This window comes from Larimichthys crocea, chromosome XXII (assembly GCF_000972845.2).
Source record: "Larimichthys crocea isolate SSNF chromosome XXII, L_crocea_2.0, whole genome shotgun sequence".
Taxonomy (NCBI): domain Eukaryota; kingdom Metazoa; phylum Chordata; class Actinopteri; family Sciaenidae; genus Larimichthys; species Larimichthys crocea.
Window position 1 is genome coordinate 10139109 of NC_040032.1, and position 12081 is coordinate 10151189.

The 12081-nt window shown below is 40.3% G+C and overlaps 1 protein-coding gene across 1 annotated transcript in view; it reads left to right on the forward strand.

The window, feature by feature from the left end:
- Positions 1–202: 202 nt before the first annotated feature.
- The window catches only part of ntm (neurotrimin), a 364482-nt gene continuing 352603 nt past the window's right edge, over positions 203–12081 (forward strand). The window contains exon 1 of the mRNA XM_027273586.1: positions 203–269. The gene's annotated coding sequence lies outside the window, so the exon portion shown is untranslated. The remainder of the gene's footprint in view (positions 270–12081) is intronic.

Sequence of the window (12081 nt, forward strand, 5' to 3'; positions counted from 1 at the left end):
ACGTCTGGAAAACATGCAGTGAATGTGAATGTTGTGTTGTTTTGATTGTTTCTTTCATTTTCAGGGCTGCCATTCAGCAGCTGTCTCTCTGCAATTTCAGGTGTCCAATTGTCCCTGAAAGCACCAACAGGAAGAGCTTTCAGATGAGCACCTGCATGCACCTGCATCACCATGTGACAACAAGGCCTTGGGCCTGAGAAACAGCAAATGCCAAACAAATGTTCATTGCGATGGATTTTTAACCACTGACACCAGAGGCCACACGGAAGGTAGGAAGTGTTTCTAAAAACACATGTTTTTAAAATGTATCATTTATGAGAGGATGGCCAGTTTTCCAAAAATAAGGAGATTTATGTTAAGTCAGAAACACAGGGTGTTGCAGGGTGGCTGTGCTTCATGTGGTAGTGTGTGTAGGCCAAATATTGGAGGGTTGTGGTTCAATTCCCGGCTCCCACAGTCCAGTTGATGTACAACGTACAACAGTCACACACCAACCTCCCAGTGGCCTTGTGATCTCAGTTTGTCAATCAAAAACCAGTTCCTGCTCTTTTAAACTAAGTTTTACTTTGTGCGAGGACAAAATCAAAAGGCGCTGTCAGTGTTCAGACTTCTGACTGAAAGCTGCAGTGTTTTTTTTTTATTTCTCCTGTCAGTATATGGTCCCTGAGCGTGTGATGAGTTGTGTGACAGAGTGTTCATCCGTTAAGCAAAATGAGTTTTTTTTTGTGTTTAAACAAGCAAAATACTCCTCTCACTAAGCGTGTGCTTCATTAAGTGCACCAGTATTTATTTTCCTAATTTGTGTCGGGACATAGTTTTGAGTAATGCATGGTCATGGATGGATTTTTGATAATGCTATTCCTTCACGCTTGCTGCCAAACGCATTGCTTTGCAGGGATTTAATTTGCATTGTATGAATAATGACTAATTGCTGAGGTTATGCAATGAAATTGTTAAATTATGACTTTTTTGGTTCTGTTGTTGCGGGGGGCAACATATTTAAGCATTAAATATGGCTAAATATTTAATATATATTGGTAAATTTAGTAGCCACACTGTGCACAAACATCACAGCAGATAAAACAAATGTTAAAATGCAAAATAAAAGCAGGCTGTCACAAAATGTAGAGAGTGCAGAATCACCTTGAAGCAAAAAGTCCAGCTGCAGACATGTTTTAGGCTTGATGGATGCGGCGTTAACACAAAAGACGGGATGACTAACAGACTTTTCAGGAACCCCACTGCCTTCCGTTGAGCAAGCAGAGGAACACTTATGCATGTAAATTACAAGACCGCTCGAAGCTTTCAGGGCTGACAGTGATGCTCACTGTTATTCAAATGAACGCAGCTGATTACGGAGGTAAAAATGGCGGCTGCAGAACAAATCGGAGCATGAGAACAGTCAGAAAAATAAATATATTTCTCTTTCTACTGCTTTCAGGATGAATTGGCTACATTGTGCTGAATGTAGGAAGCTGTGTGTGCATCTTTAATGACTTACTTTTGGCTATTCAATACTTTTAGGTGTCCGTTTTAGGTACTGAATCTTCTCTGCACTCATTTTCTTACAGAAATCTGTAAAGTCTATTGCAGCAGGCCTGACATTTTAAAACTTAATTAGTATCACTGTTGCACAGAGTGCAGCAGTAAATATCTTGCCGGTCAGTAGGAGACTGAACAAAGCCACGGCCCACTTTCTTTTGATTGCCGACTTTTGTAACTGAATATGTTTGAGTGATATTGATCATGAAGCTTTCTGTCACTCCCTAAAAGCAAATGTTTGGCCGAGTTGGTCTCCTGCTATGTGTTATTAGAATCTCTGCTGTTTACTCTCTTGACCCTCCATCTACATACTAAACCAAATCAGATCTATGGCGTCTGTATAGTCGTGACAAGGCACCTGACTCTGAAGGACACATTCATAACTTCTGCTAGATTCGGGAAAGTGAGCATTTTATTGACTCCTTTCCTGCGGCTCCAGTAATTGAAGCAAGTGATATCTGGGGAGCTTGCCATCCATAACATATTGAGGAGCCCTTCGGTTTCTGTGGCAAGGCGTTTTACCGTCTCATCAAAAGATGCTTTGAAGCTATTTATCAGCGGCAGCATCACTGAGGAGGTGCTTCACCTTGAGGAACGGAGAGCCGCAGACATCCAAGGCAAACAGAGGGAAAAGGATCGAACAAAATGAATTCTTTTATTGGTCTGAGTCTTCTTTGCTGGATGCACTGGCTTGTGAACAAATTAATGTTCTTTCACAATTCAGTGTGTACAGCCTCCATGGCCGCTGAGAGCCATGACAAATCTACCATCCAATAGGGCTAGAAATGTTTGAGAGGGAGTTATTATACAGCAACAGCCTCCTTTTTGGGGTGGGAGCTTCGTCTATTCAAGGGCAGGCACAATTCATCCCCTGTATGAGGCCAGAGATGCAATAGATTTGATTTCCTGCATAGACCCGAGCGTCATAATTCTTTGCAGTTTAAAGACTCCGCTTCCTGCTGGCACTATATCTTCATAGCGTTGAACCTTTACCCAGGTTTAGGCCCGTGGTTCTTATGAAAACATGAAAGTTCTTAAATTTTCCTAGATTGAGAAATCGATGGAAGGATTGGTTCATCTGGGAATGTAGCCAGTGCTCATGACAGAGCTTTTTCTTATGCTTTTCAAAGAGCTCAGGGACCAAAGCAAGTGAGCATTCAAGAGAAAGCTGTTTGTGACGGAGCTGACTAAAGAGCTGGAAAGTCTTTGAAGGACTGTTTTAAGGCGCCGCATGTCCCCAAACTATGATTGTGATAGCAGTTTGTAGAGTAATGTGTTCAACAGCTGAAAGGCAGCATAATATATTATCTCTAGAAACCAATATCTGCATATGAATGTAGAATTTATAGGCGAAGGTCCAAGACTATGGCACTGGAAGCATTCTGCTTTTCGATTGTATTCTGAGTAGTATTGACCAGTCATGTTTCAGTGGGCTTTGGTTGCAGCAGTCCATGTGGAAAGCAAAAGAGGCGGACCGCATTGTCCCAAACGCAATCAGAAACCATCAGTTATTGTCTAAGATCGATTTAGATTTTCCTTTTAAGTTATAGATCTGTTTATAGTTCACATATGATTGCACATCGCACTGCAGAGGAAGTCTTGGCCACAGATATCTGTCCTACGATTTCCAGATAATGATACCCAGCAGGTTTTGTTGGTTGCATAAAGCATATCATGAACTGTAGTTATAGAACGGCCTATAATAATTCGTACATTAGTACATTAAACCTTCTGCTTCTGCCTCTGCTGCCTCACATAACTCTACTAAGCCTCTTTCACCAAACAAACTAATTCAAATGGTTGCCGAAGGAGTCAGTTGTCCTGCCTTGTAGAGTCTGCTCTCCACGGCTTTTTGAATTATAACAAAGTTCACAGTCACATTAAAATGAAATCGTTTTTTAGACGAGCTGCTTTGTGCTCTTACCCTTTTTGTCGTCTTTTCACTGTCTTGTTTCCTTCTCGCGTCAAGGTAACAGGAAAATCGAAGTCAAACAAAGAAATTCAGCCTGGCATTGTTTCTTTGTGTGTGCTCCTTTTTTTTCCTCTTTTAATTGACTTAAAACTCAACAGCACTTGAGCATTGTTTCCTCTCGTAAGCGTTAACAAAGCTCACGTCGGTGTTAATAATGGATATGCCCGGTTCACCAAAATGCAGGGACATTCAGTTGCATCTGCATTCGTAGAATAGGCAATAGGCAAAGCCATCTCTCTGAATCTTATCTGTGATTGGCCAAAGGCTCTCGTCATGGTAGATTTTTATAAAGCTGAAAGCAGAGCCAAGAGAAGGTGCAGGAGTTTATTTCTTCTCACACCGTTTGAATTACAATATGCTGAAAGATTAATATGGAATTTTTGCCCAATAATTCCAAAGAAAAATACTGCCCAGCTTTAAGCCCCAGTATTATAACTCCTCATGTCAAAATCCAAACTTTATTTCAACCTTCATCCTTCATGGATTTCCAAAAAGATGGCCAGCCATACTTACATAAATCAGTGATCGCAGGTTTAAAGCACAGGTGGGAATCTTGTAGTAATGAACTGGATAATCAACAATACTCAACAGAAATGAGCATGTAAATGTCAGTGCAGAAGTAGCCAATTACTACACAATGAATTAATAAAAGCATCGTCAGCTTCTGTCTAGATTTAATCTTGCAGAAATTGGCTCGGCCTCCGTTTAATTTAACAGGCAGGTGTTGGAACATTCTGTGCAGGGCAGCTCGCAGAAAAGCATTCGTCACCCTGATGGATAGTTTTAATGTTGATTTGACAAATGAAGGGCTGGAGCCGAACCAAAACAAGGACGCGTGCAGCTCATCCAGGCATCTATTCCTCCCTCTTTGTTTTGTTTCCTTTTGTAAAGCTGAATAAGAAGTCCTGTTAACTCCTGCATAGAAAACTCGATAGCTGTGATTACCCAACACATCAGAAAACAGAGTGAGACAACCCTTGGCTTGATTTCTGATTACAAGCTGATTGAGATTCAAAATATTTATCCATGTTTTTAGCCTTGCATCTGTTACGTGTGATAATTTGTGTCCTGACTGCTGCTGGAGATGGAGGACTTACACCATCATTGGTGCTCTCTAGATTACAGCGCCCTTCCAATGTCGTCCCTGCCAATATTTTGTGTGTTTGGTTTATTCAAGGTTGAAGCTGAAACGATGCAAGGAGTAAACCAGTTTCCTGACGGTGAGGTTTTTGATTGATGTCTCATATATGATAGGGCTGTATTGGGGTTTAACGTCACGCTTTGGAGGCTGCAATTCAGTGGTCAAACAACAGATTCCGGGTGGAAGATGTATATATTTTTACAACCTGCTGTGAGCATATAACAAATGTGACAGTAAAAATATCAGTGATATAAGAACATAACACTTGGGATCCTATTTTAAAAGCACACACACAGAGACAAAGTGGTAGGTTTTGGACACACGGACTGTAGGCGTCTCCAAGCACATCTTTCACGTCTATTTTGGTTCATGTAGTAGCAGCACACAGTGCAAAAGAATATACTGTACATCGGTATCGTCGTTTCAGTGCTCTGAAACAGCCGAGCCTCAATCACAGTGACACATGACAAAAGCTCAACAAATGAAGAACGCTGGAGATAAGAAATTTGAACCTGTGTTCTTCACAGCTCTCGGTTATAGAGTACCCACATCCAAAAACACAATTAGAACACAAACCAGCCATGATGCATGAAAAACATCCTGTCAATGTCCAGGTACAGTAGGTCTCTGGGTTTTCTTGCATGAAAGAGGTCAGGAGACTGTGATAGTCACTCTAGAACCTTCTCTTTCTTCTGCTGGAGACATTGGTGGGTTGACTTGGCCTTGTGTTTAAGATCGTTGTCATGTACAGGTGGCAGCTTTCGGACTGATGAATTCAAATTGTGCTCCAATATTTTCTGATAACATGCTGCATTCATCTTTCCGTCAATCCATCATGTGTCACGATGTATTTTTCATCACAGGTCTTGTTGACTCCTCTCCAAACATAGCATTTGTGGTAAAGTTCACATTTTTTTGATTCCAAACATAGCATTTGTGGTAAAGTTCACATTTTTTTGATAATAAATCGCTTCTTCTGGTCACTGTCTCTAAATAAAAGAAAGATTTGCATCCTGATCAGTCATATCTGTATTTATTTATTCATCGTTCTATGTATGCATATAAAATAGAAAAGATGTAGAGTGCAAGTCCCCACACATCCTGTACCATGCTATATGCTACAAAAAAAACATCTGCTGCAGTATAATTTCTTCATCACCTGCTTTTATGGCTGGAAAAAGAATGTGATCTGGGTCACTTACTGTAATTGTAACACTTTCTCCATCTTGGAGTCACTGAATATCCGAGTAGGTCAATGCATATTAACCAAAAAGAAAAAAAAAAGTGTTTTCCAAGGCCAGAGTTGTCAGCTTCTGGCCACCCAGATTAATAGTGGTAATTTCAGGGGCAGTAAAAATGTCCCATGTTGTCCCTTAGCTGTACACATCCAAGTGTAATTATCATGCAGTAGCCTACATCTGCTTTACAGGCTGCTGTATATGATCATCCCTTGCATGATCAGCTGCATATATATGTTTGGATATTTGGTTCATTATTATAAGTTTACGCTCCCCACAGGAGAAAGCTTTAATATTTATTTGATCATAGCGAATCTGTGGACATGTAATACTTTCATTCCTGAATGTCCTGTAGGGCCCAGTTAACATTATGGGGGTGTTTGCTCTAGTTCAGAGCTAATTTGTTTGAACAGTGGGTATGCCAGGCCCTTAATCCCCCTCAAAATGCTCTGGATTTACTCCATGTCCTAGTTTTATCAGTTGAGTGCAGTCCATGCAACCATCTTCCTTCTTAGTGCATGTTTGTACAGCGTGTGGAGGAAAGTGGCAACATTCATTCACCGCGCCATATTAGCACACATCGGGTCCAGATGTGGAAAGTACTGCCAGAAAGTGGAGTGAAGGTTCAGCAGCATTTTTGGTTGAGCAAAGTTATCGGTGCAGTAATTATCCAAGAAGCAATAAGTTGGGATTTTACTGCCTCAAGCATGACCATAATTTATCTGGTGGATGTTATGAAGATTGTTTATCAGTGAGTCAACAGTTATGCTGCATCACATCGTGGCATTTTACACTTTTACCTGCCCGTGCACATCCTCACAGGAGAATGAGCATTAAGACTGAAAAGAGGCTGTCGGTTGTTTCAGGTCGCGGTGAGACGATGAAACATGATCCGGGCTTATCACCTGCCAAAACACTGCACAGCGATTTATGAAACAACGAGACAGGAATTTATGGAACGTAAAGTTATCATTTTTATCTGCTTTCATCTTGTTTCTTACCAACAGTCATCATTGTTTTCTTTTATCCGTGACCATAACCTCCTCCTAACCTGAAACAACCTTAACCAAACCTTAGTGTAAAGGATGTTTTAGAATGCACAAGTAAGCTTTTTATTATTTCTTTATTTGTTTCACATACATCATTACATACATACATGTTTCATGTTTTCATTTCACGATATTTGATAGAAAACTGACCACGTGACGTTTCACTGATTGAATCTCTGCGTCTTCGCAGAAGATCTGAATGGATGTTTGGACATTTATGCTGGGACAAATCCAATAAGTACACTTCTAAAACCAATCCGAAGGCGGGATATTTCTTCCAGTATGTGCCTGGCGAGACAATAATTTAGAGTTCATGTCCAAAGCTATATTCTTAACATCAAAAGTAATGTCAAAACAACCCCCACGCCTAACACTTGAATCTATATTTATGTGTTGCAGACCAAACTGAGTCCATCTGAAAACAGAGGCAGAAGAGCTTGGAAGCTTTAATTAATTAGGCCCATTCATTCCACTGAAAGAAGCTCCTTAATATGCTATTAAAATGAGTTCAATTATAACTGAGCTTCGAATCTAATTTCATGTGCTCATGTGGGTTTGCGGAATGAAAGGTTAAAATGTTGTGAATTACAGGAAAATTAAAGGTTTAGAAAAAAATTAAATAGAAACATATTTTTTTTAACAAGGACATGCTTGTAAATGTGATGTTTTGAACATGAACTTTAATATAAGTATTGCCATAAAAAAATAAAATATGAATGCCTACTGATGACTGCGACCTCGAAACATCCAGCGTTTCATCAGGCTGTATTAATGTGAGGCTTGAGGACATCTTTCAGGGTTGGCGCTCGACCCTGGTGAGCTGCAGATGGATGCTATAAAGGAACAAAAACAAGGCAGCACAAGTAATAATTTAATGTTGAGAATAGATTCTCACGTTATTCATCAGTTGAATGCTCTCTGAGTATCACTAACCCGCTGCAGAATCTAGTAAATCGAGTCATAGAATTGTAGATGGAAACTCTTCAGCGGCGCGTCCCTCCGTTGCATTCCTGCTCTGCACACTACTACGAGCTGCATTGATGGAAAAGCTGCTTGTGATTGTGATTCTCCCTGTAACAATCACTATTGTTACAGAGGAAACTGTGTAGAGAGTCTGTGGTACTCAATCACAGGAATATAGTGATCGTGCAGTTAGAACTGCTGTTACATATTTAATGAGCTACTCCTGGAGAAGACATGATTTTCTTTTTTTTGTATTTCCTTCTGCAGTTTTGCTACTGAGACAGCCATTGCACACTAGCTGTTTGAAATGATCCCATGGACATCCACAGTAGTCGCATGTCAACTATTGTGTACCAGTTCCATTCACATATCAGATGCTCTACACAAGCTCACAATGACGACATGCATTATGAGTTATAATGCATTATGAGAGTCACGAGATTCATTCTGAAGTCCAGATTCAATGCCGTTCACCATCTGGGTACAATACAAACTTAAAATACCCAGTACTGCACACTGATTACCTTTGAATGAACTCTTTGTGGTGACATGGGCAGTTTATCTTCATCAGGGGGTTACATAACACTGCATGCTAAAGTCTATGAAGGTCCATTCAGTCCTGTTGTACCTGTGCACCTGTGTACACATTACCTCCAACTCAAACTCAAATCATCGACTATGCATGAGCTCATTATGGTACGTCGGCCTTCACAGTTTTCTTATGAGTTATACAATGCATTCATGTCTTTGGAAGCGCATTCAGTCCCGATGTATTTATAACCCAAGCTCTAATGAGTACAATCTCCTTTCAGACTTTATGCATGTAGGATTTAGTGGCGTCAAGCGATGAAACTGCAGCAACCCCCTAACCTCATCCTTCCTTTCAAGGGCGTAGATGAGAAGCAGAGAAACTCGTGTTTGGTTTGTTCGGTCTGGACTACTTTAGAAAGACGGTGGTTCCAATAGTGGGCAAAGAGGACCTGCAGCTAAAAAAGTCTCATTCTAAGGTAACAAAAACATTAATGGAAACATAGCTATGCATATTATATTACATTTCTGCTATATTCTCTAAATAGAAGCTCCTAAATCTGACAAACTCAACGTTTTAATGCTGTAGTGTTCTAAACGCTCCATTAACTCAGCCAGTACATTAAGGTCAATGGATTTTCATATGATTACAAATTCATCCCTAAAATCTGATCAGCAAGCATCAGCACCAATGCTTCTCTGGTTATTTTTGTGGCATCAATATAGCACTCCTGTAATATTCCTACTGGGACTGATGTCAGTTTAACCTCATTGCAATGGGAATGTTCTCAAGTTCTGAATTCATAATTGTGGCTGAGCACAGTGAGAAAATTCAAATTATTTCACTTTTAAAGTTTGGATTTATCCATGCCACGAATGAGAAGTTAAAAAATCTTTTTCAAATGCAACTGAATTCAAAGATCCTTTGTGGCATCGTGGTGGATATCGGACGAGGATTTCTGAAATTCTGGGTGAATACATAGCTAAAATATGTTTTACCATCAGCAGTAGCAAACGTTCACAGCCTTTGTTGCAGAAGAATGAATGAAAGAAGTCTGTAGTCGGCTCCTTTCCGGCAGTGTCTGTGGTCACAATGGATTCATAACAGTCTGAAAGGCGACAGACAGCTGTCAAAGCAGACAACGGCATTACAACATCCCAAGAAAACTTCTCAGTTTTCCCCAAATATCGCAGAATAAATTTTCCAAGCTGTCGTCCTCCTCAAAGCTCCACTGTCCTGTGTAGAATCATGACACTAAACTCCCGCAGTGTGACCTGGAGACGTTGTGGTTAATTACCGTAATCACTGAAAATTGGGTGACAGTTCGGCACAAATGATATTTATTAATACAATAAAATATTTAATTAGAATGAGCTGCAAGTCTCAGTTATATATCAACACAGCTCACAGCTTCTGAGTCTCTGTGTTGTTGGAGAAGATGGAAAATGCTGAACTTGAATTGGCTCTGAGTTAAATTTGCTACCACTCCTGACTTCCAGTCTCCAATCTCTGAACCCTGTTCCACGTGATGGAGACACAGGGAGAGTATGACAGAGAGAGACACATAAAAGGTCACCACACTGACTCACAGTCGTGATCGTTTAGAACCTGCATTCTAAATTTTAACAAAAGAAATGTGAAACACGGTGGAAGGCAGAAATAATCATCACGTTCAGCAGAGAGAGGATAAAAGTTGATGCACTCGCTCCACGGCACTGCAATTAACTCCCCACAGGTGCTACCTCTACATACAAATCCATCTATCTACTCTAATTTTATTCAGAGTTAAGTGCAAGTCATTTATTTTATTGTATAAGTGAACGGTGGCATAAATTTGGAATATAAGCAACACTTTAATATTGTACCAGGATGCGATGAAAAGTAGACTCAGTTTGAAATGTTGCCTTGTTTTAAAGCAAGTTTAGTTTCCCTGCACTGCTTTCATTAAATCCTTATTGACTTTGAAACATGTTACAATAAATACATTTTAATATCAGAAATCCTTCACCTGTTGGCTCCCATTGAACTATTCTGGTGTGCTGCTCCACTAAAGAGAAAGTGACTCAACCTCTGCAGCTCCTGACCAAAAAATCAAGTCAGTCAGTCAGTGCGGCATAAATACGAGGAAATAACATGTGAACTCTTCTTTCTCCTGACTGAATAGGCTTTTCTGAATAATAAATAACACCTTGTCCACGGCGAAGTGTACGTATTATTAAAAACTACTCGGTTCCCAAACATATTCATGAAAGACGCAGCAATGATTTTCAACATTCTCCAAGAAAAAAACTCAAAATTTTAAATGATGCGACCGAACGGCATACTTTTTATATTAACATAAGATAAAATCTGACTTTATTGATACCCAGAGGAGGAATTCAGCTGTTGCAGCTGCACAAAGACAGAAGAACGTGCAGATATATTTAAATTCAATACATTAAATGCAGCTTAATAATGCTGTGTAACTTCCGAGCTCCATTAGAGGACGTGCATTGTAGGACTGAACATGCCATCAGCCGATGTGAGGCTGCGGCTTTAGCTGATAGTCAATAAACACGAAGTGCACAGAGATATCGACCTGCAGTAAATACAATATGAGGGAGTCTGCTGTTACATAAGCAAACCTTAACTACATGATCGGGTCGAATCAGTGCTCTGTCTTACATGTCTGTCTGCTTACATGGAACAGGTGTCAGGGATGCACAGACACTGTCACCATCTCTAAACAACGATGAATAGTCACAGTCGAGAGAAACTGTAAAATCAGTCATGCTGTAACAACAAATCCTGATTTTGGTTTGAAATTTTCTCTGTATGAGCGAAATTAAAAATGTGGATGCCTACGGAGAACAACAAACGACGGCAGGCTGCAGTACCCGTGTAGTAATTATGCCGTTTTTCTCAGTTGTGATTTGCTACCAAAATGGACACGGTGCATTAGAAACAAATGCTTCTGCCCTTTTTCTCCTGCTACGTCAGGTGTGCCTCCAGCAGGCCAGCTCCGCCCACACTCTGGGGTTTTATTATGCATGTTCCCTTCATTGTATGATTTGGAAGGAGAACGAGTTGATAAAATGGGTCTGCTCGTATCCAGCAGCACTGCAGCAGCAGCAGCTCATCATTGGCAGGCTGGAGTAGAAAACAAACTTTCCCAAGTGCACGGCTATAAAAGGCCCTGCATTGTCATCCAAGACTGGAAAACCAACATAATAGAAGTAATGTCAGGTTATATATGTGATGGTGGACCAACCTATTCAATGAGGCACAAAGGAGCCTAGTATTTATTCATTCTTTTTACAATTGTTACCCTGTAATTACTCTATAACAACCAGTGATGCTGTGTAATTAGTGGACAGACCTTTCAGTGTGTAAAAGCTGCATTCTTTCTAACGGCCAGCAGGGGGTTGGCTGCAGACCCGCTCCGTGCTTTCATCCAAATCTGATCACGTCTGGCTCAGCCATGGTGCGGCACTTAAGGCTTTAAAATGGTTGTTGACCAAACCGATTGGTAACATCATGGTGGTTTATGCACTGTAACAAGCTATGCATGCATTGTTACTTTTTTCCTAAAGACTATTTATTTATTTATTTCTACCCCAAATGAAAAGTTTCTTTATCTTCACAAACCAAAAAGTGTCCGAGCTGGG